The sequence below is a fragment of the Schistocerca piceifrons genome, chromosome 2 (genome assembly GCF_021461385.2).
Source record: "Schistocerca piceifrons isolate TAMUIC-IGC-003096 chromosome 2, iqSchPice1.1, whole genome shotgun sequence".
Classification (NCBI taxonomy): domain Eukaryota; kingdom Metazoa; phylum Arthropoda; class Insecta; order Orthoptera; family Acrididae; genus Schistocerca; species Schistocerca piceifrons.
This window is the reverse complement of record NC_060139.1, coordinates 40,348,840-40,369,936: the sequence shown is the minus strand read 5'-3', so window position 1 is coordinate 40,369,936 and position 21,097 is coordinate 40,348,840. Positions and strand designations below refer to the sequence as shown.

At 51.8% G+C, this 21,097-nt stretch overlaps 44 non-coding genes across 44 annotated transcripts; 15 read left to right on the top strand and 29 right to left on the bottom strand.

Moving 5' to 3' along the window:
* Positions 1-55: 55 nt before the first annotated feature.
* Trnap-agg lies at positions 56-127 on the top strand. The gene has a single exon. It is a non-coding gene; the product is annotated as a tRNA-Pro (tRNA).
* Positions 128-321: 194 nt separating this feature from the next.
* Trnav-aac lies at positions 322-394 on the bottom strand. Its single transcript has one exon. It is a non-coding gene; the product is annotated as a tRNA-Val (tRNA).
* Positions 395-1,033: 639 nt separating this feature from the next.
* Positions 1,034-1,105, top strand: Trnap-agg. Its single transcript has one exon. It is a non-coding gene; the product is annotated as a tRNA-Pro (tRNA).
* Positions 1,106-1,299: 194 nt separating this feature from the next.
* Positions 1,300-1,372, bottom strand: Trnav-aac. Its single transcript has one exon. It is a non-coding gene; the product is annotated as a tRNA-Val (tRNA).
* A 158-nt stretch (positions 1,373-1,530) lies between these two features.
* Positions 1,531-1,603, bottom strand: Trnav-cac. The gene has a single exon. It is a non-coding gene; the product is annotated as a tRNA-Val (tRNA).
* A 402-nt stretch (positions 1,604-2,005) lies between these two features.
* Positions 2,006-2,077, top strand: Trnap-agg. Its single transcript has one exon. It is a non-coding gene; the product is annotated as a tRNA-Pro (tRNA).
* Positions 2,078-2,271: 194 nt separating this feature from the next.
* On the bottom strand, positions 2,272-2,344 carry Trnav-aac. The gene has a single exon. It is a non-coding gene; the product is annotated as a tRNA-Val (tRNA).
* A 164-nt stretch (positions 2,345-2,508) lies between these two features.
* Trnav-cac lies at positions 2,509-2,581 on the bottom strand. Its single transcript has one exon. It is a non-coding gene; the product is annotated as a tRNA-Val (tRNA).
* Positions 2,582-2,983: 402 nt separating this feature from the next.
* On the top strand, positions 2,984-3,055 carry Trnap-agg. Its single transcript has one exon. It is a non-coding gene; the product is annotated as a tRNA-Pro (tRNA).
* Positions 3,056-3,249: 194 nt separating this feature from the next.
* On the bottom strand, positions 3,250-3,322 carry Trnav-aac. The gene has a single exon. It is a non-coding gene; the product is annotated as a tRNA-Val (tRNA).
* A 160-nt stretch (positions 3,323-3,482) lies between these two features.
* Positions 3,483-3,555, bottom strand: Trnav-cac. The gene has a single exon. It is a non-coding gene; the product is annotated as a tRNA-Val (tRNA).
* Positions 3,556-10,440: 6,885 nt separating this feature from the next.
* Trnav-aac lies at positions 10,441-10,513 on the bottom strand. Its single transcript has one exon. It is a non-coding gene; the product is annotated as a tRNA-Val (tRNA).
* Positions 10,514-10,671: 158 nt separating this feature from the next.
* Trnav-cac lies at positions 10,672-10,744 on the bottom strand. The gene has a single exon. It is a non-coding gene; the product is annotated as a tRNA-Val (tRNA).
* Positions 10,745-11,146: 402 nt separating this feature from the next.
* Positions 11,147-11,218, top strand: Trnap-agg. Its single transcript has one exon. It is a non-coding gene; the product is annotated as a tRNA-Pro (tRNA).
* A 194-nt stretch (positions 11,219-11,412) lies between these two features.
* On the bottom strand, positions 11,413-11,485 carry Trnav-aac. The gene has a single exon. It is a non-coding gene; the product is annotated as a tRNA-Val (tRNA).
* A 158-nt stretch (positions 11,486-11,643) lies between these two features.
* On the bottom strand, positions 11,644-11,716 carry Trnav-cac. The gene has a single exon. It is a non-coding gene; the product is annotated as a tRNA-Val (tRNA).
* A 403-nt stretch (positions 11,717-12,119) lies between these two features.
* Positions 12,120-12,191, top strand: Trnap-agg. The gene has a single exon. It is a non-coding gene; the product is annotated as a tRNA-Pro (tRNA).
* A 194-nt stretch (positions 12,192-12,385) lies between these two features.
* Positions 12,386-12,458, bottom strand: Trnav-aac. Its single transcript has one exon. It is a non-coding gene; the product is annotated as a tRNA-Val (tRNA).
* Positions 12,459-12,616: 158 nt separating this feature from the next.
* On the bottom strand, positions 12,617-12,689 carry Trnav-cac. The gene has a single exon. It is a non-coding gene; the product is annotated as a tRNA-Val (tRNA).
* Positions 12,690-13,091: 402 nt separating this feature from the next.
* On the top strand, positions 13,092-13,163 carry Trnap-agg. Its single transcript has one exon. It is a non-coding gene; the product is annotated as a tRNA-Pro (tRNA).
* Positions 13,164-13,357: 194 nt separating this feature from the next.
* Positions 13,358-13,430, bottom strand: Trnav-aac. Its single transcript has one exon. It is a non-coding gene; the product is annotated as a tRNA-Val (tRNA).
* Positions 13,431-13,588: 158 nt separating this feature from the next.
* Positions 13,589-13,661, bottom strand: Trnav-cac. Its single transcript has one exon. It is a non-coding gene; the product is annotated as a tRNA-Val (tRNA).
* Positions 13,662-14,064: 403 nt separating this feature from the next.
* Trnap-agg lies at positions 14,065-14,136 on the top strand. Its single transcript has one exon. It is a non-coding gene; the product is annotated as a tRNA-Pro (tRNA).
* A 194-nt stretch (positions 14,137-14,330) lies between these two features.
* Positions 14,331-14,403, bottom strand: Trnav-aac. The gene has a single exon. It is a non-coding gene; the product is annotated as a tRNA-Val (tRNA).
* Positions 14,404-14,561: 158 nt separating this feature from the next.
* Trnav-cac lies at positions 14,562-14,634 on the bottom strand. Its single transcript has one exon. It is a non-coding gene; the product is annotated as a tRNA-Val (tRNA).
* Positions 14,635-15,036: 402 nt separating this feature from the next.
* On the top strand, positions 15,037-15,108 carry Trnap-agg. The gene has a single exon. It is a non-coding gene; the product is annotated as a tRNA-Pro (tRNA).
* Positions 15,109-15,302: 194 nt separating this feature from the next.
* Trnav-aac lies at positions 15,303-15,375 on the bottom strand. The gene has a single exon. It is a non-coding gene; the product is annotated as a tRNA-Val (tRNA).
* A 158-nt stretch (positions 15,376-15,533) lies between these two features.
* Trnav-cac lies at positions 15,534-15,606 on the bottom strand. Its single transcript has one exon. It is a non-coding gene; the product is annotated as a tRNA-Val (tRNA).
* A 402-nt stretch (positions 15,607-16,008) lies between these two features.
* On the top strand, positions 16,009-16,080 carry Trnap-agg. The gene has a single exon. It is a non-coding gene; the product is annotated as a tRNA-Pro (tRNA).
* A 194-nt stretch (positions 16,081-16,274) lies between these two features.
* Trnav-aac lies at positions 16,275-16,347 on the bottom strand. The gene has a single exon. It is a non-coding gene; the product is annotated as a tRNA-Val (tRNA).
* A 158-nt stretch (positions 16,348-16,505) lies between these two features.
* On the bottom strand, positions 16,506-16,578 carry Trnav-cac. The gene has a single exon. It is a non-coding gene; the product is annotated as a tRNA-Val (tRNA).
* A 402-nt stretch (positions 16,579-16,980) lies between these two features.
* On the top strand, positions 16,981-17,052 carry Trnap-agg. Its single transcript has one exon. It is a non-coding gene; the product is annotated as a tRNA-Pro (tRNA).
* Positions 17,053-17,246: 194 nt separating this feature from the next.
* Trnav-aac lies at positions 17,247-17,319 on the bottom strand. Its single transcript has one exon. It is a non-coding gene; the product is annotated as a tRNA-Val (tRNA).
* Positions 17,320-17,477: 158 nt separating this feature from the next.
* Trnav-cac lies at positions 17,478-17,550 on the bottom strand. Its single transcript has one exon. It is a non-coding gene; the product is annotated as a tRNA-Val (tRNA).
* Positions 17,551-17,952: 402 nt separating this feature from the next.
* Positions 17,953-18,024, top strand: Trnap-agg. Its single transcript has one exon. It is a non-coding gene; the product is annotated as a tRNA-Pro (tRNA).
* Positions 18,025-18,218: 194 nt separating this feature from the next.
* Positions 18,219-18,291, bottom strand: Trnav-aac. Its single transcript has one exon. It is a non-coding gene; the product is annotated as a tRNA-Val (tRNA).
* A 158-nt stretch (positions 18,292-18,449) lies between these two features.
* Trnav-cac lies at positions 18,450-18,522 on the bottom strand. The gene has a single exon. It is a non-coding gene; the product is annotated as a tRNA-Val (tRNA).
* Positions 18,523-18,924: 402 nt separating this feature from the next.
* On the top strand, positions 18,925-18,996 carry Trnap-agg. Its single transcript has one exon. It is a non-coding gene; the product is annotated as a tRNA-Pro (tRNA).
* Positions 18,997-19,190: 194 nt separating this feature from the next.
* Positions 19,191-19,263, bottom strand: Trnav-aac. The gene has a single exon. It is a non-coding gene; the product is annotated as a tRNA-Val (tRNA).
* A 158-nt stretch (positions 19,264-19,421) lies between these two features.
* Trnav-cac lies at positions 19,422-19,494 on the bottom strand. Its single transcript has one exon. It is a non-coding gene; the product is annotated as a tRNA-Val (tRNA).
* Positions 19,495-19,896: 402 nt separating this feature from the next.
* Positions 19,897-19,968, top strand: Trnap-agg. The gene has a single exon. It is a non-coding gene; the product is annotated as a tRNA-Pro (tRNA).
* Positions 19,969-20,162: 194 nt separating this feature from the next.
* Trnav-aac lies at positions 20,163-20,235 on the bottom strand. Its single transcript has one exon. It is a non-coding gene; the product is annotated as a tRNA-Val (tRNA).
* A 158-nt stretch (positions 20,236-20,393) lies between these two features.
* Trnav-cac lies at positions 20,394-20,466 on the bottom strand. Its single transcript has one exon. It is a non-coding gene; the product is annotated as a tRNA-Val (tRNA).
* Positions 20,467-20,868: 402 nt separating this feature from the next.
* Trnap-agg lies at positions 20,869-20,940 on the top strand. Its single transcript has one exon. It is a non-coding gene; the product is annotated as a tRNA-Pro (tRNA).
* The last annotated feature ends 157 nt before the right edge of the window (positions 20,941-21,097 follow it).

Sequence of the window (21,097 nt, the reverse complement as noted above, 5' to 3'; positions counted from 1 at the left end):
GGGCACCCTGGACGACATCGAGGGACTGGAATAATTGGCAATCGCCGTGTCACAGGGCTCGTTGGTCTAGGGGTATGATTCCTGCTTAGGGTGCAGGAGGTCCCGGGTTCAAATCCCGGACGAGCCCGAGCGTTTTGTGCAAACTGATCGCACGTCAGTGGCTGAGTCAGCGCAAAAAGCTCGCCGTCAATATCAAATGAATTTCTTATTCGATGTGAGCAATTGACACTCTGGTCCGACGCGTGAAGGCGATTACGAAGGTTTCGGGTACAGATGGTAGCAGATGCATGTTAGTAAGTCTCGATTAAAGTGATGAAAAAGTGTTTCCGCCCGGGATCGAACCGGGGACCTTCTGCGTGTTAGGCAGACGTGATAACCGCTACACCACGGAAACTGTGTGTGTGTGTGTGCACCTTACTTCACAGACAAGTTGTAGTGATGTTGCCATCGTAACTAAAAAATTCAATAAATGTGGTACTTGCAAAACGAAGGGACATGCGGCAGATCCACACACGAAGTGGCTCATTGGAGGACAATACGACATAGGCAGGAAAATACTGTTCCCGTCCGGGATCGAACCGGGGATTTTCTGCGTGTGAAGCAGTCGTGATAACCGCTACACTACGGAAACGACGGACACGACGAGTCCATCCTTGTTCACTCAAACTTGCCTCAGCCTTTCTCTCGTCAGCGAATGCACACACGACAGTTCTTTTGTCAGCCTGGAACCCATCACAGCCGAGGGCTCAAGAAGTCTTCGGGGTGCTCGAGAGGGTGTCTGCCGTAGCACCCCTAACGAGATAGCGGCGTTTCGCGCAGTCGTTATTGCAAGTCATATCAGCAAAAGCAATCACTTTCTTAGCAGCAGGCAGTGCGAGCCCAGCGGCAGCTCTACATGAAGGTACCAATAGCCCAGGAAGGCCGCCGACCGCGGGAATTCGCGCCGCCCCCATCCCGCCAGCGTACACGAGACTTCCAGGGCACCCTGGACGACATCGAGGGACTGGAATAATTGGCAATCGCCGTGTCACAGGGCTCGTTGGTCTAGTGGTATGATTCCAGCTTAGGGTGTAGGAGGTCCCGGGTTCAAATCCCGGACGAGCCCGAGCGTTTTGTGCAAACTGATCGCACGTCAGTGGCTGAGTCAGCGCAAAAAGCTCGCCGTCAATATCAAATGAATTTCTTATTCGATGTGAGCAATTGACACTCTGGTCCGACGCGTGAAGGCGATTACGACGGTTTCGGGTACAGATGGTAGCAGATGCATGTTAGTAAGTCTCGATTAAAGTGATGAAAAAGTGTTTCCGCCCGGGATCGAACCGGGGACCTTCTGCGTGTTAGGCAGACGTGATAACCGCTACACCACGGAAACTGTGTGTGTGCACCTTACTTCACAGACAACTTGTAGTGATGTTGCCATCGTAACTAAAAAATTCAATAAATGTGGTACTTGCAAAACGAAGGGACATGCGGCAGATCCACACACGAAGTGGCTCATTGGAGGACAATACGACATAGGCAGGAAAATACTGTTCCCGCCCGGGATCGAACCGGGGACCTTCTGCGTGTGAAGCAGTCGTGATAACCGCTACACTACGGAAACGACGGACACGACGAGTCCATCCTTGTTCACTCAAACTTGCCTCAGCCTTTCTCTCGTCAGCGAATGCACACACGACAGTTCTTTTGTCAGCCTGGAACCCATCACAGCCGAGGGCTCAAGAAGTCTTCGGGGTGCTCGAGAGGGTGTCTGCCGTAGCACCCCTAACGAGATAGCGGCGTTTCGCGCAGTCGTTATTGCAAGTCATATCAGCAAAAGCAATCACTTTCTTAGCAGCAGGCAGTGCGAGCCCAGCGGCAGCTCTACATGAAGGTACCAATAGCGCAGGAAGGCCGCCGACCGCGGGAATTCGCGCCGCCCCCATCCCGCCAGCGTACACGAGACTTCCAGGGCACCCTGGACGACATCGAGGGACTGGAATAATTGGCAATCGCCGTGTCACAGGGCTCGTTGGTCTAGGGGTATGATTCCTGCTTAGGGTGGAGGAGGTCCCGGGTTCAAATCCCGGACGAGCCCGAGCGTTTTGTGCAAACTGATCGCACGTCAGTGGCTGAGTCAGCGCAAAAAGCTCGCCGTCAATATCAAATGAATTTCTTATTCGATGTGAGCAATTGACACTCTGGTCCGACGCGTGAAGGCGATTACGAAGGTTTCGGGTACAGATGGTAGCAGATGCATGTTAGTAAGTCTCGATTAAAGTGATGAAAAAGTGTTTCCGCCCGGGATCGAACCGGGGACCTTCTGCGTGTTAGGCAGACGTGATAACCGCTACACCACGGAAACTGTGTGTGTGTGTGTGCACCTTACTTCACAGACAACTTGTAGTGATGTTGCCATCGTAACTAAAAAACTCAATAAATGTGGTACTTGCAAAACGAAGGGACATGCGGCAGATCCACACACGAAGTGGCTCATTGGAGGACAATACGACATAGGCAGGAAAATACTGTTCCCGCCCGGGAACGAACCGGGGACCTTCTGCGTGTGAAGCAGTCGTGATAACCGCTACACTACGGAAACGACGGACACGACGAGTCCATCCTTGTTCACTCAAACTTGCCTCAGCCTTTCTCTCGTTAGCGAATGCACACACGACAGTTCTTTTGTCAGCCTGGAACCCATCACAGCCGAGGGCTCAAGAAGTCTTCGGGGTGCTCGAGAGGGTGTCTGCCGTAGCACCCCTAACGAGATAGCGGCGTTTCGCGCAGTCGTTATTGCAAGTCATATCAGCAAAAGCAATCACTTTCTTAGCAGCAGGCAGTGCGAGCCCAGCGGCAGCTCTACATGAAGGTACCAATAGCGCAGGAAGGCCGCCGACCGCGGGAATTCGCGCCGCCCCCATCCCGCCAGCGTACACGAGACTTCCAGGGCACCCTGGACGACATCGAGGGACTGGAATAATTGGCAATCGCCGTGTCACAGGGCTCGTTGGTCTAGGGGTATGATTCCTGCTTAGGGTGCAGGAGGTCCCGGGTTCAAATCCCGGACGAGCCCGAGCGTTTTGTGCAAACTGATCGCACGTCAGTGGCTGAGTCAGCGCAAAAAGCTCGCCGTCAATATCAAATGAATTTCTTATTCGATGTGAGCAATTGACACTCTGGTCCGACGCATGAAGGCGATTACGAAGGTTTCGGGTACAGATGGTAGCAGATGCATGTTAGTAAGTCTCGATTAAAGTGATGAAAAAGTGTTTCCGCCCGGGATCGAACCGGGGACCTTCTGCGTGTTAGGCAGACGTGATAACCGCTATACCACGGAAACTGTGTGTGTGTGCACCTTACTTCACAGACAACTTGTAGTGATGTTGCCATCGTAACTAAAAAATTCAATAAATGTGGTACTTGCAAAACGAAGGGACATGCGGCAGATCCACACACGAAGTGGCTCATTGGAGGACAATACGACATAGGCAGGAAAATACTGTTCCCGCCCGGGAACGAACCGGGGACCTTCTGCGTGTGAAGCAGTCGTGATAACCGCTACACTACGGAAACGACGGACACGACGAGTCCATCCTTGTTCACTCAAACTTGCCTCAGCCTTTCTCTCGTCAGCGAATGCACACACGACAGTTCTTTTGTCAGCCTGGAACCCATCACAGCCGAGGGCTCAAGAAGTCTTCGGGGTGTTCGAGAGGGTGTCTGCCGTAGCACCCCTAACGAGATAGCGGCGTTTCGCGCAGTCGTTATTGCAAGTCATATCAGCAAAAGCAATCACTTTCTTAGCAGCAGGCAGTGCGAGCCCAGCGGCAGCTCTACATGAAGGTACCAATAGCCCAGGAAGGCCGCCGACCGCGGGAATTCGCGCCGCCCCCATCCCGCCAGCGTACACGAGACTTCCAGGGCACCCTGGACGACATCGAGGGACTGGAATAATTGGCTAATCGCCGTGTCACAGGGCTCGTTGGTCTAGGGGTAAGTTCCGCTTTAGACGCCGTGCAGTGTGGACGTGCCTAGTCTTCCGCTCCGCCGTAGCGTTACCTATAGTGGACTATCGTTTTTGTTACGTGTTGTGTTGCAACTTCTGAGAGTATTTCTCCGTCGTTGTTTCGTACCTTGTGTTACTTTCTGTCCTTATTTCAGTGTTTTTTGTGTAGCGGTTTCGACCGCATATTTTGAAAATGTCGTCCCAGGTTATTCCTCGTCAGGCTACAGTTAGTTTTGCTTTTGACAAGTCAACCCGCCATGTGCAACCTAGTTCTGTTGAGATTCATGACTGGTTGGTAGATACCTTTGGTGTTCATTCGGATCAGGTGCACACTGCTTATTTTGATACCGAACTGTATGTTTTCTTTGTTAAGTTTATGGACCCACTTCAGGTTGATAAAATTCTTTCTAAATATGGTCATCAAGTTCTCTTTCGGCATCGGGATGATTCTGTAAGTACCGTGCTGCTTTCCAATGCTTCCATCACGTATACCAATGTTCGTGTTTACAACCTTCCACCGGAGGTGGATAATGTCTATCTTAAGGAGGGTCTACAGAAGTATGGTGATGTAAAGAGCATTCGCCTTGAACGCTGGTCAAGCCAACATCGCCTGCAATGTTACAGTGGTATTCGTTCAGTCGAAATGCACGTTAAGCAGAATATTCCATCTCACCTGCAGATCGGTGGATATCGTGTCCATGTAACATATAGTGGTCAGGTTGGCACCTGTTTTTTGTGCAATGAAAGTGGTCACGTGCGTACCGACTGTCCGCGGAGAGTTTTTGTTTTAAAAAATTCTCTCGAACAGCGTCGCAAGTTAACGGTCGCTGACCTCGTTGCAGGTGGTTCTGCTCTTGGTGTAGCACAGTCCAGTGGTAGTAGCGCCCCGCCACAGGTTTTGCGCACCCCTGATACAGAATTTCCTCCTTTGCGTGCTAAATCTGATGTTGTTCCGTCTGTCCCTCAGGTGGGTGTGCCACTTTTGAATAATAAGAGGCGTCGCCCACACGATGGAAATAGTACGGATGAGGATCTCCCTGAGATGCCCCAGTCCGAGCGACCGGCATCCTCCGAGCCACTGTGTACTGTAGCTGCTCCCTGCCCTCCTGAGGTAGCGGTTCCGGTGGCGGCTGCTGGCGCCCCTCCGGCCTCCGACGCAGCTTCTCTCGAGTCGGGTCGTCGGTCGGGCCTGTTGGCGCCGTCTTCCGAACCGACTTCGATGTCACAACAAGTGGAGCCGCGACAACTTCCTGCTTCGCTGCCCCATACCTCTGCCAGCGGAGCTGCTCCGCTTCCTTCCAACTCTGCGGCCTCGGACCTTCCTGCTCACGTTTCGCCTCCGTGCAGTCCATGTTTGCCGGAAGCTAGTGCAGGTGTTGACCATTCCGTTTTGTCGGATGTTTCCCCCGCGACCCCGGATCCCGCATGTGGACCGGCGCGGGTGGTGTCGGATACAGAACTTGACCCTCCTACGTCACCGGCGGCTGAAGTTTCCTTGCCCGCCAGCCGACGCAAGTTACGCGTTCAGCCGAACGTTAATGCTGTTCGTAAAAAACCGAAACGTAAGGGATCCGCGGAACGGAGTAGCAGTCCCCCTCCCTCGGATGCCTCCGTCACCCCTGCTATGGACTGTGACGCTGGTGCGTCGGTGTAGGTGATTTGTTTTCTCGCTTTTCTCTCTATGGTTCAAGCATACACCTTTCTTACCTTAAATGTTAACCGTATTGAGTCCGACGTTCGCATTGCCTCTTTGCGGCAGTTTATTTACGACGCCTGTGCGGACGTAGTGTTTTTGCAGGAAGTGTTGTTTTCTGATCTCTCTCTACCTGGATTTCAAACTGTTTTTAATGTCGCGCCGGAATATTCAACAGGAACTGCTCTTTTCTTTCGAGAGGGCATTCCTATTACTGACATTGAATTCCTTGACTCTGGCCGTGGGATTGGTTGTCGTCTTTTTGATCTCCGCCTCGTTGTTTTGTATGCCCCCTCTGGTTCGGGTCACACTGTGGCTCGATCGCGCTTTTATAAAGAAGAGCTTATTTATCTTTTGCGCCAGAGTCCTCGGAGTCTCCTGCTCGGAGGCGATTTTAATTGTGTTTTACGCCCTGCAGACCAGTCCCCCAATTTTAATTATTGCCGTGATTTACATGACTTAGTTCGTACGATGCATCTGCGTGATGTTTGGGAACACAAATATCCAACCCTGGTGAAATATACGTTTTTTACCGCGTCCTCATGCAGTAGACTCGACAGATTCTATTTATCTGATTTTTTATGTGATAAAATTCTTTCTGTCGATGTTATTCCTACTAGTTTTTCTGACCATTGTGCTTTTACTGCAACTGTAAATCTTAGTCGCCAACCTGCAAAACTTTATCGTTCCCAGTGGATGTTAAATGTTTCCCACCTTGCCGACAGTGCTATGGATGATGTTATAAGTGGCGTGTGGGAGCGATGTCTTCGCTCTGTCCCGCGATACCCCTCCTTGCTGGTTTGGTGGACTGCGTTTGCCAAGCACAAGATTCGTCAGACTTTGATTTTCTACTGTGCTGCTAGGACGCGTGATTTTAAGACCACGTATGAATATTACTACTCTGTCCTGCGTGAACTATATGACGCGGCGGGTACCTCTCCACTGCGGATCCATGATGTTCGTCGTATTAAAGCCAAGCTCTTGAGCCTTAAACGACGACAGATGGATGGTCTGCGAGTTAAGTCGAAACCTCACTCTCTTGTTGAAGGTGAACTGACATCCTTGTACCACCTGCTACGGCATCAGACTCGTCGTCGTCGCTCCTTCATCTCTTCTCTTACGGTGGATGATGGGCGACAGTTTAGTGCACAGGAGGAAATGGTTCGTGCTCTTCATCAGTATTACACTAGTCTCTATTCTGCCGATGATTCTGGTGAGTCTCTTTCGGATGATGTCTTTGGGGATCTAACTGCGACGATCGCGCCTGACGCGAACGGCGAATTTCTCCGGGAGTTCCAGGTAGATGATGTTTTCGATTTTATTGCTCGCTCTCCGTCCAGTAAATCGCCGGGTCCAGACGGCCTGCCTAAAGAATTTTATCTCCGTTTTTGGCCTCTTTTGGGTGGCATTTTTACGCAGATTTTAAATGAGATTGTCAGAGGGATGGATGTGCCTGCCGATTTTAAAGTAGGGAAAATTGTTTTAATTCCGAAGTCCTCTGGTCGTTTATCTGCTGCCAATCTTCGTCCGCTCACATTGCTGAATTTTGACTATAAGACAGCTGCTAGAGCGCTCAATAGCCGGCTGTCTTCTCTGCTTCGGGGTGTGATTGGTGCACATCAATGTTGTTTTCATGATAGATCTATTCTGACACCAGTAGCCGACTATCGGGATGTTGTCTCGGTTGCGGCGGTTACAAACGTACATTGTGCCTTTGCCTTCCTTGATTTTTATAAGGCTTTTGATCACGTCAGTCATGTGTTTTTAGATCGTGTTTTAGGTACAATAGGTTTTAACGCTTCCTCACGTGGTGTTCTTGGCAATTTGTACAGGGGAATAACAGCTCGGGTGTCAGTCAATGGGCAGCTGACGCCGCCCATTGCTATCCGCCGCGGAGTGCCTCAGGGTAGTCCGCTCTCTATGTCTTTATTCGTTTTGTCCCTGGAACCGCTGCTTCGGACTATTGCTCTCAAGCTTCAGGGTATGTCCCTCTCTGGTGGGAAGCTCTCGGTTAAGGCATATGCGGATGATGTCGTTGTTCTCCTCCGTCAACGAGATGATATCCCGTTGTTGAAAGGGGCAGTTGATGCATACTGTCGTGTCTCTGGAGCGCGTCTCAATCAGGGTAAATGTAAGTTCCTTGATATTCGAGGATTTCGCGATGCTGACGTCCCTTGGGCCACTTTTGTCGATCGCCATACGTCCTTGGGGATTATCATTGATCGGTGTCCTCTAAAAATGGCGGCTCTCAATTGGAAATCTGTCACCGAGAAGATACAGGGGGCTCTGATGGTCCATGAGCAGCGCTCTGCTACCATTTTGCAAAAAGTCAGAATTTTAGACACCTACGTCCTATGTAAAGCTTATTATGTTGCTCAGCTGTTCCCACTTCCCATGATGGTGGCGAAAAGGTTGCGCCAATTGTCTAGCAGGTTTATATGGAAGGGCCATCTATTCAAGTTACGTTACGAGGTAATGACGAAACCGCGTCTCTCCGGAGGCTTGGGCCTCTCTGACATTACTCGCAAGGCGTCTGCTTTGTACGTCCGCCGAACGACTCTAATTGTTACGCAAGAAGTGACTTCAATTACATCCAGGCTTTTTACTGTTGTGCGTCCGGCGAGCCTTGCTCCACCTGTCGATGTCGGACGCCTAAATTTTAAGTTGAAACACATTCGGGAATTTTACATTGCGGTGAGTTACCTCGGTGACGTCTTCTTGCGGCGACCGGTGCCAACGACCAAGAGCTTGATTGCCCGCTGGGAGGGGCTGGCCAGTCCCAATCCAATAGAACTGGCGTCTCCATCCGTGTCCTGGAGGAACGTCTGGAAGAACGTTAGTCTGCCGATCCACTCTATGGCCGTGGCGTCCACGTGGTATAGGGTAATAAATAATTTGGTTCCCACCAATGTACGACTGCACCGTATTGGTCTTTCTGACACGGACACCTGCACTCGGTGTGGTCTCCTGGATACCCTTGAACATCGATTCACCTGCTGTGGGCACCTTGCTAATTGGCGTTGGCTCAGGAAACAACTTGCTTTTGTCACTAGGTCTGCTGAAGCCGCTTATACTATTGACATCATCGTCCGGCCCGATTCTTCCTTTTTTCCGCGGACGAAGCTCCATACCGTCATGTGGTTGATTGGCCATTTCGTACATTTTGTCAACAGTTGTCATGAAGAGGATGGACACCTAGCGTTTCGGCAGTACATGCTTACTGCTTACTGGCAGCGCTTGCGATTGCCAGGCCTCCGAGATGATTTTGCCAATATGCTTAGCCTGACATTTGAAAGAGAGGGTGTTGGCTAAGGTCACCTGTGTGAGCCATTTTCTTTTCTACTGTTTCTGAATTTGCCGCCTTTATGTATGTTTCTTCTCTACACCAGGACTGAAGTTTTCGTGTTTTAACCTTTATTTCAGTAAGCAGTCTACATTATATAGTCATATTTTAGGATTTTAATTTCAGTACTGTACTTCTTTTGAAGTGGCTGTGTGGTGGATATTCTTTAATATTTTTTTCAATAGATATATTCGTTCGAGTGGTAGAGTGTCTGCTTCAAAAAAAAAAAAAAAAAAAAAAAAAAAAAAAAATGGATAAGGCGTCGGACTTCGGATCCGAAGATTGCAGGTTCGAATCCTGTCAAAAAAAAAAAAAAAAAAAAAAAAAAGGGGTATGATTCCTGCTTCGGGTGCAGGAGGTCCCGGGTTCAAATCCCGGACGAGCCCTTGCGTTTTGTACAACGGTGCGGTAACAAATCGCATGGCGGCGGCTGTTTCGCGCATTTCCAGGCCTCCAAGTCAGCGCTAAAATCCGACAACCAGTTCTGAAACCGTTTCATGTTTCATTTGAGCCATGTGCACCCTGCTGATGGAACGTTTGAAGTTGATTTAAATGGTCACAGTAGAGATCGTAGCAAGTGTCTTGCTGAGTGCGACGAAAACGGGTTTCCGCCCGCAATCGAGCCGGGGACCTTCTGCGTGTTAGGCACGGCGCCTGGGCTCGGCGGCAGCTGCTGCTCTTTCCTTCCTTACGAGATACCGTCGATTCGCGCAGTCGTTATTGCAAAAGATGTCACCAAAGGCAATCGCTTCGTTAGCGGCACGGTGCCTGGGCTCGGCGGCAGCTCTACATGGAGGCACCAGCAGCCCAGCCAGGCCGCCGCCGGCACCGGCGCGCCACAGCCCAAGGAGTCGGCGGCCGCCCTGCAATGCCCCTGCCGTTGCATATTCCACCCGCCTCATATCCTCCCCATGTCTGACTCACTACCCCAAATGACACTGCAGTGGACGTGCTTATTACTATCGCTTTTGGAAGAACCAAGGCGCAGTATTCTAGTGTCGAACCGGTACTGCAAATTGGGATTAAGCAAAAATTTATTGTGTGGTCGAGCGACAGCTTCGGCTCGCTCTTCCTACATGATCGCTTCTTGTGCGGAATAATTCCTAGCTCGCCGATGGCTTCAGAGTTGGTCTAAAAAAAAAAAAAAAAAAAAAAAAAAAAAAAGGGGTATGATTCCTGCTTAGGGTGCAGGAGGTCCCGGGTTCAAATCCCGGACGAGCCAGAGCGTTTTGTGCAAACTGATCGCACGTCAGTGGCTGAGTCAGCGCAAAAAGCTCGCCGTCAATATCAAATGAATTTCTTATTCGACGTGAGCAATTGACACTCTGGTCCGACGCGTGAAGGCGATTACGAAGGTTTCGGGTACAGATGGTAGCAGATGCATGTTAGTAAGTCTCAATTAAAGTGATGAAAAAGTGTTTCCGCCCGGGATCGAACCGGGGACCTTCTGCGTGTTAGGCAAATGTGATAACCGCTACACCACGGAAACTGTTCGTGTGCACCTTACTTCACAGACAACTTGTAGTGATGTTGCCATCGTAACTAAAAAATTCAATAAATGTGGTACTTGCAAAACGAAGGGACATGCGGCAGATCCACACACGAAGTGGCTCATTGGAGGACAATACGACATAGGCAGGAAAATACTGTTCCCGCCCGGGATCGAACCGGGGACCTTCTGCGTGTGAAGCAGTCGTGATAACCGCTACACTACGGAAACGACGGACACGACGAGTCCATCCTTGTTCACTCAAACTTGCCTCAGCCTTTCTCTCGTCAGCGAATGCACACACGACAGTTCTTTTGTCAGCCTGGAACCCATCACAGCCGAGGGCTCAAGAAGTCTTCGGGGTGCTCGAGAGGGTGTCTGCCGTAGCACCCCTAACGAGATAGCGGCGTTTCGCGCAGTCGTTATTGCAAGTCATATCAGCAAAAGCAATCACTTTCTTAGCAGCAGGCAGTGCGAGCCCAGCGGCAGCTCTACATGAAGGTACCAATAGCCCAGGAAGGCCGCCGACCGCGGGAATTCGCGCCGCCCCCATCCCGCCAGCGTACACGAGACTTCCAGGGCACCCTGGACGACATCGAGGGACTGGAATAATTGGCAATCGCCGTGTCACAGGGCTCGTTGGTCTAGGGGTATGATTCCTGCTTAGGGTGCAGGAGGTCCCGGGTTCAAATCCCGGACGAGCCCGAGCGTTTTGTGCAAACTGATCGCACGTCAGTGGCTGAGTCAGCGCAAAAAGCTCGCCGTCAATATCAAATGAATTTCTTATTCGATGTGAGCAATTGACACTCTGGTCCGACGCGTGAAGGCGATTACGAAGGTTTCGGGTACAGATGGTAGCAGATGCATGTTAGTAAGTCTCGATTAAAGTGATGAAAAAGTGTTTCCGCCCGGGATCGAACCGGGGACCTTCTGCGTGTTAGGCAGACGTGATAACCGCTACACCACGGAAACTGTTCGTGTGCACCTTACTTCACAGACAACTTGTAGTGATGTTGCCATCGTAACTAAAAAATTCAATAAATGTGGTACTTGCAAAACGAAGGGACATGCGGCAGATCCACACACGAAGTGGCTCATTGGAGGACAATACGACATAGGCAGGAAAATACTGTTCCCGCCCGGGAACGAACCGGGGACCTTCTGCGTGTGAAGCAGTCGTGATAACCGCTACACTACGGAAACGACGGACGCGACGAGTCCATCCTTGTTCACTCAAACTTGCCTCAGCCTTTCTCTCGTCAGCGAATGCACACACGACAGTTCTTTTGTCAGCCTGGAACCCATCACAGCCGAGGGCTCAAGAAGTCTTCGGGGTGCTCGAGAGGGTGTCTGCCGTAGCACCCCTAACGAGATAGCGGCGTTTCGCGCAGTCGTTATTGCAAGTCATATCAGCAAAAGCAATCACTTTCTTAGCAGCAGGCAGTGCGAGCCCAGCGGCAGCTCTACATGAAGGTACCAATAGCGCAGGAAGGCCGCCGACCGCGGGAATTCGCGCCGCCCCCATCCCGCCAGCGTACACGAGACTTCCAGGGCACCCTGGACGACATCGAGGGACTGGAATAATTGGCTAATCGCCGTGTCACAGGGCTCGTTGGTCTAGGGGTATGATTCCTGCTTAGGGTGCAGGAGGTCCCGGGTTCAAATCCCGGACGAGCCCGAGCGTTTTGTGCAAACTGATCGCACGTCAGTGGCTGAGTCAGCGCAAAAAGCTCGCCGTCAATATCAAATGAATTTCTTATTCGATGTGAGCAATTGACACTCTGGTCCGACGCGTGAAGGCGATTACGAAGGTTTCGGGTACAGATGGTAGCAGATGCATGTTAGTAAGTCTCGATTAAAGTGATGAAAAAGTGTTTCCGCCCGGGATCGAACCGGGGACCTTCTGCGTGTTAGGCAGACGTGATAACCGCTACACCACGGAAACTGTTTGTGTGCACCTTACTTCACAGACAACTTGTAGTGATGTTGCCATCGTAACTAAAAAATTCAATAAATGTGGTACTTGCAAAACGAAGGGACATGCGGCAGATCCACACACGAAGTGGCTCATTGGAGGACAATACGACATAGGCAGGAAAATACTGTTCCCGCCCGGGATCGAACCGGGGACCTTCTGCGTGTGAAGCAGACGTGATAACCGCTACACTACGGAAACGACGGACCCGACGAGTCCATCCTTGTTCACTCAAACTTGCCTCAGCCTTTCTCTCGTCAGCGAATGCACACACGACAGTTCTTTTGTCAGCCTGGAACCCATCACAGCCGAGGGCTCAAGAAGTCTTCGGGGTGCTCGAGAGGGTGTCTGCCGTAGCACCCCTAACGAGATAGCGGTGTTTCGCGCAGTCGTTATTGCAAGTCATATCAGCAAAAGCAATCACTTTCTTAGCAGCAGGCAGTGCGAGCCCAGCGGCAGCTCTACATGAACTTACCAATAGCCCAGGAAGGCCGCCGACCGCGGGAATTCGCGCCGCCCCCATCCCGCCAGCGTACACGAGACTTCCAGGGCACCCTGGACGACATCGAGGGACTGGAATAATTGGCAATCGCCGTGTCACAGGGCTCGTTGGTCTAGGGGTATGATTCCTGCTTAGGGTGCAGGAGGTCCCGGGTTCAAATCCCGGACGAGCCCGAGCGTTTTGTGCAAACTGATCGCACGTCAGTGGCTGAGTCAGCGCAAAAAGCTCGCCGTCAATATCAAATGAATTTCTTATTCGACGTGAGCAATTGACACTCTGGTCCGACGCGTGAAGGCGATTACGAAGGTTTCGGGTACAGATGGTAGCAGATGCATGTTAGTGAGTCTCGATTAAAGTGATGAAAAAGTGTTTCCGACCGGTATCGAACCGGGGACCTTCTGCGTGTTAGGCAGACGTGATAACCGCTACACCACGGAAACTGTTTGTGTGCACCTTACTTCACAGACAACTTGTAGTGATGTTGCCATCGTAACTAAAAAATTCAATAAATGTGGTACTTGCAAAACGAAGGGACATGCGGCAGATCCACACACGAAGTGGCTCATTGGAGGACAATACGACATAGGCAGGAAAATACTGTTCCCGCCCGGGATCGAACCGGGGACCTTCTGCGTGTGAAGCAGTCGTGATAACCGCTACACTACGGAAACGGCGGACGCGACGAGTCCATCCTTGTTCACTCAAACTTGCCTCAGCCTTTCTCTCGTCAGCGAATGCACACACGACAGTTCTTTTGTCAGCCTGGAACCCATCACAGCCGAGGGCTCAAGAAGTCTTCGGGGTGCTAGAGAGGGTGTCTGCCGTAGCACCCCTAACGAGATAGCGGCGTTTCGCGCAGTCGTTATTGCAAGTCATATCAGCAAAAGCAATCACTTTCTTAGCAGCAGGCAGTGCGAGCCCAGCGGCAGCTCTACATGAAGGTACCAATAGCGCAGGAAGGCCGCCGACCGCGGGAATTCGCGCCGCCCCCATCCCGCCAGCGTACACGAGACTTCCAGGGCACCCTGGACGACATCGAGGGACTGGAATAATTGGCTAATCGCCGTGTCACAGGGCTCGTTGGTCTAGGGGTATGATTCCTGCTTAGGGTGCAGGAGGTCCCGGGTTCAAATCCCGGACGAGCCCGAGCGTTTTGTGCAAACTGATCGCACGTCAGTGGCTGAGTCAGCGCAAAAAGCTCGCCGTCAATATCAAATGAATTTCTTATTCGATGTGAGCAATTGACACTCTGGTCCGACGCGTGAAGGCGATTACGAAGGTTTCGGGTACAGATGGTAGCAGATGCATGTTAGTAAGTCTCGATTAAAGTGATGAAAAAGTGTTTCCGCCCGGGATCGAACCGGGGACCTTCTGCGTGTTAGGCAGACGTGATAACCGCTACACCACGGAAACTGTTTGTGTGCACCTTACTTTACAGACAACTTGTAGTGATGTTGCCATCGTAACTAAAAAATTCAATAAATGTGGTACTTGCAAAACGAAGGGACATGCGGCAGATCCACACACGAAGTGGCTCATTGGAGGACAATACGACATAGGCAGGAAAATACTGTTCCCGCCCGGGATCGAACCGGGGACCTTCTGCGTGTGAAGCAGACGTGATAACCGCTACACTACGGAAACGACGGACCCGACGAGTCCATCCTTGTTCACTCAAACTTGCCTCAGCCTTTCTCTCGTCAGCGAATGCACACACGACAGTTCTTTTGTCAGCCTGGAACCCATCACAGCCGAGGGCTCAAGAAGTCTTCGGGGTGCTCGAGAGGGTGTCTGCCGTAGCACCCCTAACGAGATAGCGGCGTTTCGCGCAGTCGTTATTGCAAGTCATATCAGCAAAAGCAATCACTTTCTTAGCAGCAGGCAGTGCGAGCCCAGCGGCAGCTCTACATGAACTTACCAATAGCCCAGGAAGGCCGCCGACCGCGGGAATTCGCGCCGCCCCCATCCCGCCAGCGTACACGAGACTTCCAGGGCACCCTGGACGACATCGAGGGACTGGAATAATTGGCAATCGCCGTGTCACAGGGCTCGTTGGTCTAGGGGTATGATTCCTGCTTAGGGTGCAGGAGGTCCCGGGTTCAAATCCCGGACGAGCCCGAGCGTTTTGTGCAAACTGATCGCACGTCAGTGGCTGAGTCAGCGCAAAAAGCTCGCCGTCAATATCAAATGAATTTCTTATTCGACGTGAGCAATTGACACTCTGGTCCGACGCGTGAAGGCGATTACGAAGGTTTCGGGTACAGATGGTAGCAGATGCATGTTAGTGAGTCTCGATTAAAGTGATGAAAAAGTGTTTCCGACCGGTATCGAACCGGGGACCTTCTGCGTGTTAGGCAGACGTGATAACCGCTACACCACGGAAACTGTTTGTGTGCACCTTACTTCACAGACAACTTGTAGTGATGTTGCCATCGTAACTAAAAAATTCAATAAATGTGGTTCTTGCAAAACGATGGGACATGCGGCAGATCCACACACGAAGTGGCTCATTGGAGGACAATACGACTTAGGCAGGAAAATACTGTTCCCGTCCGGGATCGAACCGGGGACCTTCTGCGTGTGAAGCAGACGTGATAACCGCTACACTACGGAAACGACGGACCCGACGAGTCCATCCTTGTTCACTCAAACTTGCCTCAGCCTTTCTCTCGTCAGCGAATGCACACACGGCAGTTCTTTTGTCAGCCTGGAACCCATCACAGCCGAGGGCTCAAGAAGTCTTCGGGGTGCTCGAGAGGGTGTCTGCCGTAGCACCCCTAACGAGATAGCGGCGTTTCGCGCAGTCGTTATTGCAAGTCATATCAGCAAAAGCAATCACTTTCTTAGCAGCAGGCAGTGCGAGCCCAGCGGCAGCTCTACATGAAGGTACCAATAGCCCAGGAAGGCCGCCGACCGCGGGAATTCGCGCCGCCCCCATCCCGCCAGCGTACACGAGACTTCCAGGGCACCCTGGACGACATCGAGGGACTGGAATAATTGGCAATCGCCGTGTCACAGGGCTCGTTGGTGTAGGGGTATGATTCCTGCTTAGGGTGCAGGAGGTCCCGGGTTCAAATCCCGGACGAGCCCGAGCGTTTTGTGCAAACTGATCGCACGTCAGTGGCTGAGTCAGCGCAAAAAGCTCGCCGTCAATATCAAATGAATTTCTTATTCGATGTGAGCAATTGACACTCTGGTCCGACGCGTGAAGGCGATTACGAAGGTTTCGGGTACAGATGGTAGCAGATGCATGTTAGTAAGTCTCGATTAAAGTGATGAAAAAGTGTTTCCGCCCGGGATCGAACCGGGGACCTTCTGCGTGTTAGGCAGACGTGATAACCGCTACACCACGGAAACTGTTTGTGTGCACCTTACTTCACAGACAACTTGTAGTGATGTTGCCATCGTAACTAAAAAATTCAATAAATGTGGTACTTGCAAAACGAAGGGACATGCGGCAGATCCACACACGAAGTGGCTCATTGGAGGACAATACGACATAGGCAGGAAAATACTGTTCCCGCCCGGGATTGAACCGGGGACCTTCTGCGTGTGAAGCAGTCGTGATAACCGCTACACTACGGAAACGACGGACACGACGAGTCCATCCTTGTTCACTCAAACTTGCCTCAGCCTTTCTCTCGTCAGCGAATGCACACACGACAGTTCTTTTGTCAGCCTGGAACCCATCACAGCCGAGGGCTCAAGAAGTCTTCGGGGTGCTCGAGAGGGTGTCTGCCGTAGCACCCCTAACGAGATAGCGGCGTTTCGCGCAGTCGTTATTGCAAGTCATATCAGCAAAAGCAATCACTTTCTTAGCAGCAGGCAGTGCGAGCCCAGCGGCAGCTCTACATGAAGGTACCAATAGCCCAGGAAGGCCGCCGACCGCGGGAATTCGCGCCGCCCCCATCCCGCCAGCGTACACGAGACTTCCAGGGCACCCTGGACGACATCGAGGGACTGGAATAATTGGCAATCGCCGTGTCACAGGGCTCGTTGGTCTAGGAGTATGATTCCTGCTTAGGGTGCAGGAGGACCCGGGTTCAAATCCCGGACGAGCCCGAGCGTTTTGTGCAAACTGATCGCACGTCAGTGGCTGAGTCAGCGCAAAAAGCTCGCCGTCAATATCAAATGAATTTCTTATTCGATGTGAGCAATTGACACTCTGGTCCGACGCGTGAAGGCGATTACGAAGGTTTCGGGTACAGATGGTAGCAGATGCATGTTAGTAAGTCTCGATTAAAGTGATGAAAAAGTGTTTCCGCCCGGGATCGAACCGGGGACCTTCTGCGTGTTAGGCAGACGTGATAACCGCTACACCACGGAAACTGTTTGTGTGCACCTTACTTCACAGACAACTTGTAGTGATGTTGCCATCGTAACTAAAAAATTCAATAAATGTGGTACTTGCAAAACGAAGGGACATGCGGCAGATCCACACACGAAGTGGCTCATTGGAGGACAATACGACATAGGCAGGAAAATACTGTTCCCGCCCGGGATCGAACCGGGGACCTTCTGCGTGTGAAGCAGACGTGATAACCGCTACACTACGGAAACGACGGACCCGACGAGTCCATCCTTGTTCACTCAAACTTGCCTCAGCCTTTCTCTCGTCAGCGAATGCACACACGGCAGTTCTTTTGTCAGCCTGGAACCCATCACAGCCGAGGGCTCAAGAAGTCTTCGGGGTGCTCGAGAGGGTGTCTGCCGTAGCACCCCTAACGAGATAGCGGCGTTTCGCGCAGTCGTTATTGCAAGTCATATCAGCAAAAGCAATCACTTTCTTAGCAGCAGGCAGTGCGAGCCCAGCGGCAGCTCTACATGAAGGTACCAATAGCCCAGGAAGGCCGCCGACCGCGGGAATTCGCGCCGCCCCCATCCCGCCAGCGTACACGAGACTTCCAGGGCACCCTGGACGACATCGAGGGACTGGAATAATTGGCAATCGCCGTGTCACAGGGCTCGTTGGTGTAGGGGTATGATTCCTGCTTAGGGTGCAGGAGGTCCCGGGTTCAAATCCCGGACGAGCCCGAGCGTTTTGTGCAAACTGATCGCACGTCAGTGGCTGAGTCAGCGCAAAAAGCTCGCCGTCAATATCAAATGAATTTCTTATTCGATGTGAGCAATTGACACTCTGGTCCGACGCGTGAAGGCGATTACGAAGGTTTCGGGTACAGATGGTAGCAGATGCATGTTAGTAAGTCTCGATTAAAGTGATGAAAAAGTGTTTCCGCCCGGGATCGAACCGGGGACCTTCTGCGTGTTAGGCAGACGTGATAACCGCTACACCACGGAAACTGTTTGTGTGCACCTTACTTCACAGACAACTTGTAGTGATGTTGCCATCGTAACTAAAAAATTCAATAAATGTGGTACTTGCAAAACGAAGGGACATGCGGCAGATCCACACACGAAGTGGCTCATTGGAGGACAATACGACATAGGCAGGAAAATACTGTTCCCGCCCGGGATTGAACCGGGGACCTTCTGCGTGTGAAGCAGTCGTGATAACCGCTACACTACGGAAACGACGGACACGACGAGTCCATCCTTGTTCACTCAAACTTGCCTCAGCCTTTCTCTCGTCAGCGAATGCACACACGACAGTTCTTTTGTCAGCCTGGAACCCATCACAGCCGAGGGCTCAAGAAGTCTTCGGGGTGCTCGAGAGGGTGTCTGCCGTAGCACCCCTAACGAGATAGCGGCGTTTCGCGCAGTCGTTATTGCAAGTCATATCAGCAAAAGCAATCACTTTCTTAGCAGCAGGCAGTGCGAGCCCAGCGGCAGCTCTACATGAAGGTACCAATAGCCCAGGAAGGCCGCCGACCGCGGGAATTCGCGCCGCCCCCATCCCGCCAGCGTACACGAGACTTCCAGGGCACCCTGGACGACATCGAGGGACTGGAATAATTGGCAATCGCCGTGTCACAGGGCTCGTTGGTCTAGGAGTATGATTCCTGCTTAGGGTGCAGGAGGACCCGGGTTCAAATCCCGGACGAGCCCGAGCGTTTTGTGCAAACTGATCGCACGTCAGTGGCTGAGTCAGCGCAAAAAGCTCGCCGTCAATATCAAATGAATTTCTTATTCGATGTGAGCAATTGACACTCTGGTCCGACGCGTGAAGGCGATTACGAAGGTTTCGGGTACAGATGGTAGCAGATGCATGTTAGTAAGTCTCGATTAAAGTGATGAAAAAGTGTTTCCGCCCGGGATCGAACCGGGGACCTTCTGCGTGTTAGGCAGACGTGATAACCGCTACACCACGGAAACTGTTTGTGTGCACCTTACTTCACAGACAACTTGTAATGATGTTGCCATCGTAACTAAAAAATTCAATAAATGTGGTACTTGCAAAACGAAGGGACATGCGGCAGATCCACACACGAAGTGGCTCATTGGAGGACAATACGACATAGGCAGGAAAATACTGTTCCCGCCCGGGATCGAACCGGGGACCTTCTGCGTGTGAAGCAGACGTGATAACCGCTACACTACGGAAACGACGGACACGACGAGTCCATCCTTGTTCACTCAAACTTGCCTCAGCCTTTCTCTCGTCAGCGAATGCACACACGACAGTTCTTTTGTCAGCCTGGAACCCATCACAGCCGAGGGCTCAAGAAGTCTTCGGGGTGCTCGAGAGGGTGTCTGCCGTAGCACCCCTAACGAGATAGCGGCGTTTCGCGCAGTCGTTATTGCAAGTCATATCAGCAAAAGCAATCACTTTCTTAGCAGCAGGCAGTGCGAGCCCAGCGGCAGCTCTACATGAAGGTACCAATAGCCCAGGAAGGCCGCCGACCGCGGGAATTCGCGCCGCCCCCATCCCGCCAGCGTACACGAGACTTCCAGGGCACCCTGGACGACATCGAGGGACTGGAATAATTGGCAATCGCCGTGTCACAGGGCTCGTTGGTCTAGGGGTATGATTCCTGCTTAGGGTGCAGGAGGTCCCGGGTTCAAATCCCGGACGAGCCCGAGCGTTTTGTGCAAACTGATCGCACGTCAGTGGCTGAGTCAGCGCAAAAAGCTCGCCGTCAATATCAAATGAATTTCTTATTCGATGTGAGCAATTGACACTCTGGTCCGACGCGTGAAGGCGATTACGAAGGTTTCGGGTACAGATGGTAGCAGATGCATGTTAGTAAGTCTCGATTAAAGTGATGAAAAAGTGTTTCCGCCCGGGATCGAACCGGGGACCTTCTGCGTGTTAGGCAGACGTGATAACCGCTACACCACGGAAACTGTTTGTGTGCACCTTACTTCACAGACAACTTGTAGTGATGTTGCCATCGTAACTAAAAAATTCAATAAATGTGGTACTTGCAAAACGAAGGGACATGCGGCAGATCCACACACGAAGTGGCTCATTGGAGGACAATACGACATAGGCAGGAAAATACTGTTCCCGCCCGGGATTGAACCGGGGACCTTCTGCGTGTGAAGCAGTCGTGATAACCGCTACACTACGGAAACGACGGACACGACGAGTCCATCCTTGTTCACTCAAACTTGCCTCAGCCTTTCTCTCGTCAGCGAATGCACACACGACAGTTCTTTTGTCAGCCTGGAACCCATCACAGCCGAGGGCTCAAGAAGTCTTCGGGGTGCTCGAGAGGGTGTCTGCCGTAGCACCCCTAACGAGATAGCGGCGTTTCGCGCAGTCGTTATTGCAAGTCATATCAGCAAAAGCAATCACTTTCTTAGCAGCAGGCAGTGCGAGCCCAGCGGCAGCTCTACATGAAGGTACCAATAGCCCAGGAAGGCCGCCGACCGCGGGAATTCGCGCCGCCCCCATCCCGCCAGCGTACACGAGACTTCCAGGGCACCCTGGACGACATCGAGGGACTGGAATAATTGGCAATCGCCGTGTCACAGGGCTCGTTGGTCTAGGAGTATGATTCCTGCTTAGGGTGCAGGAGGACCCGGGTTCAAATCCCGGACGAGCCCGAGCGTTTTGTGCAAACTGATCGCACGTCAGTGGCTGAGTCAGCGCAAAAAGCTCGCCGTCAATATCAAATGAATTTCTTATTCGATGTGAGCAATTGACACTCTGGTCCGACGCGTGAAGGCGATTACGAAGGTTTCGGGTACAGATGGTAGCAGA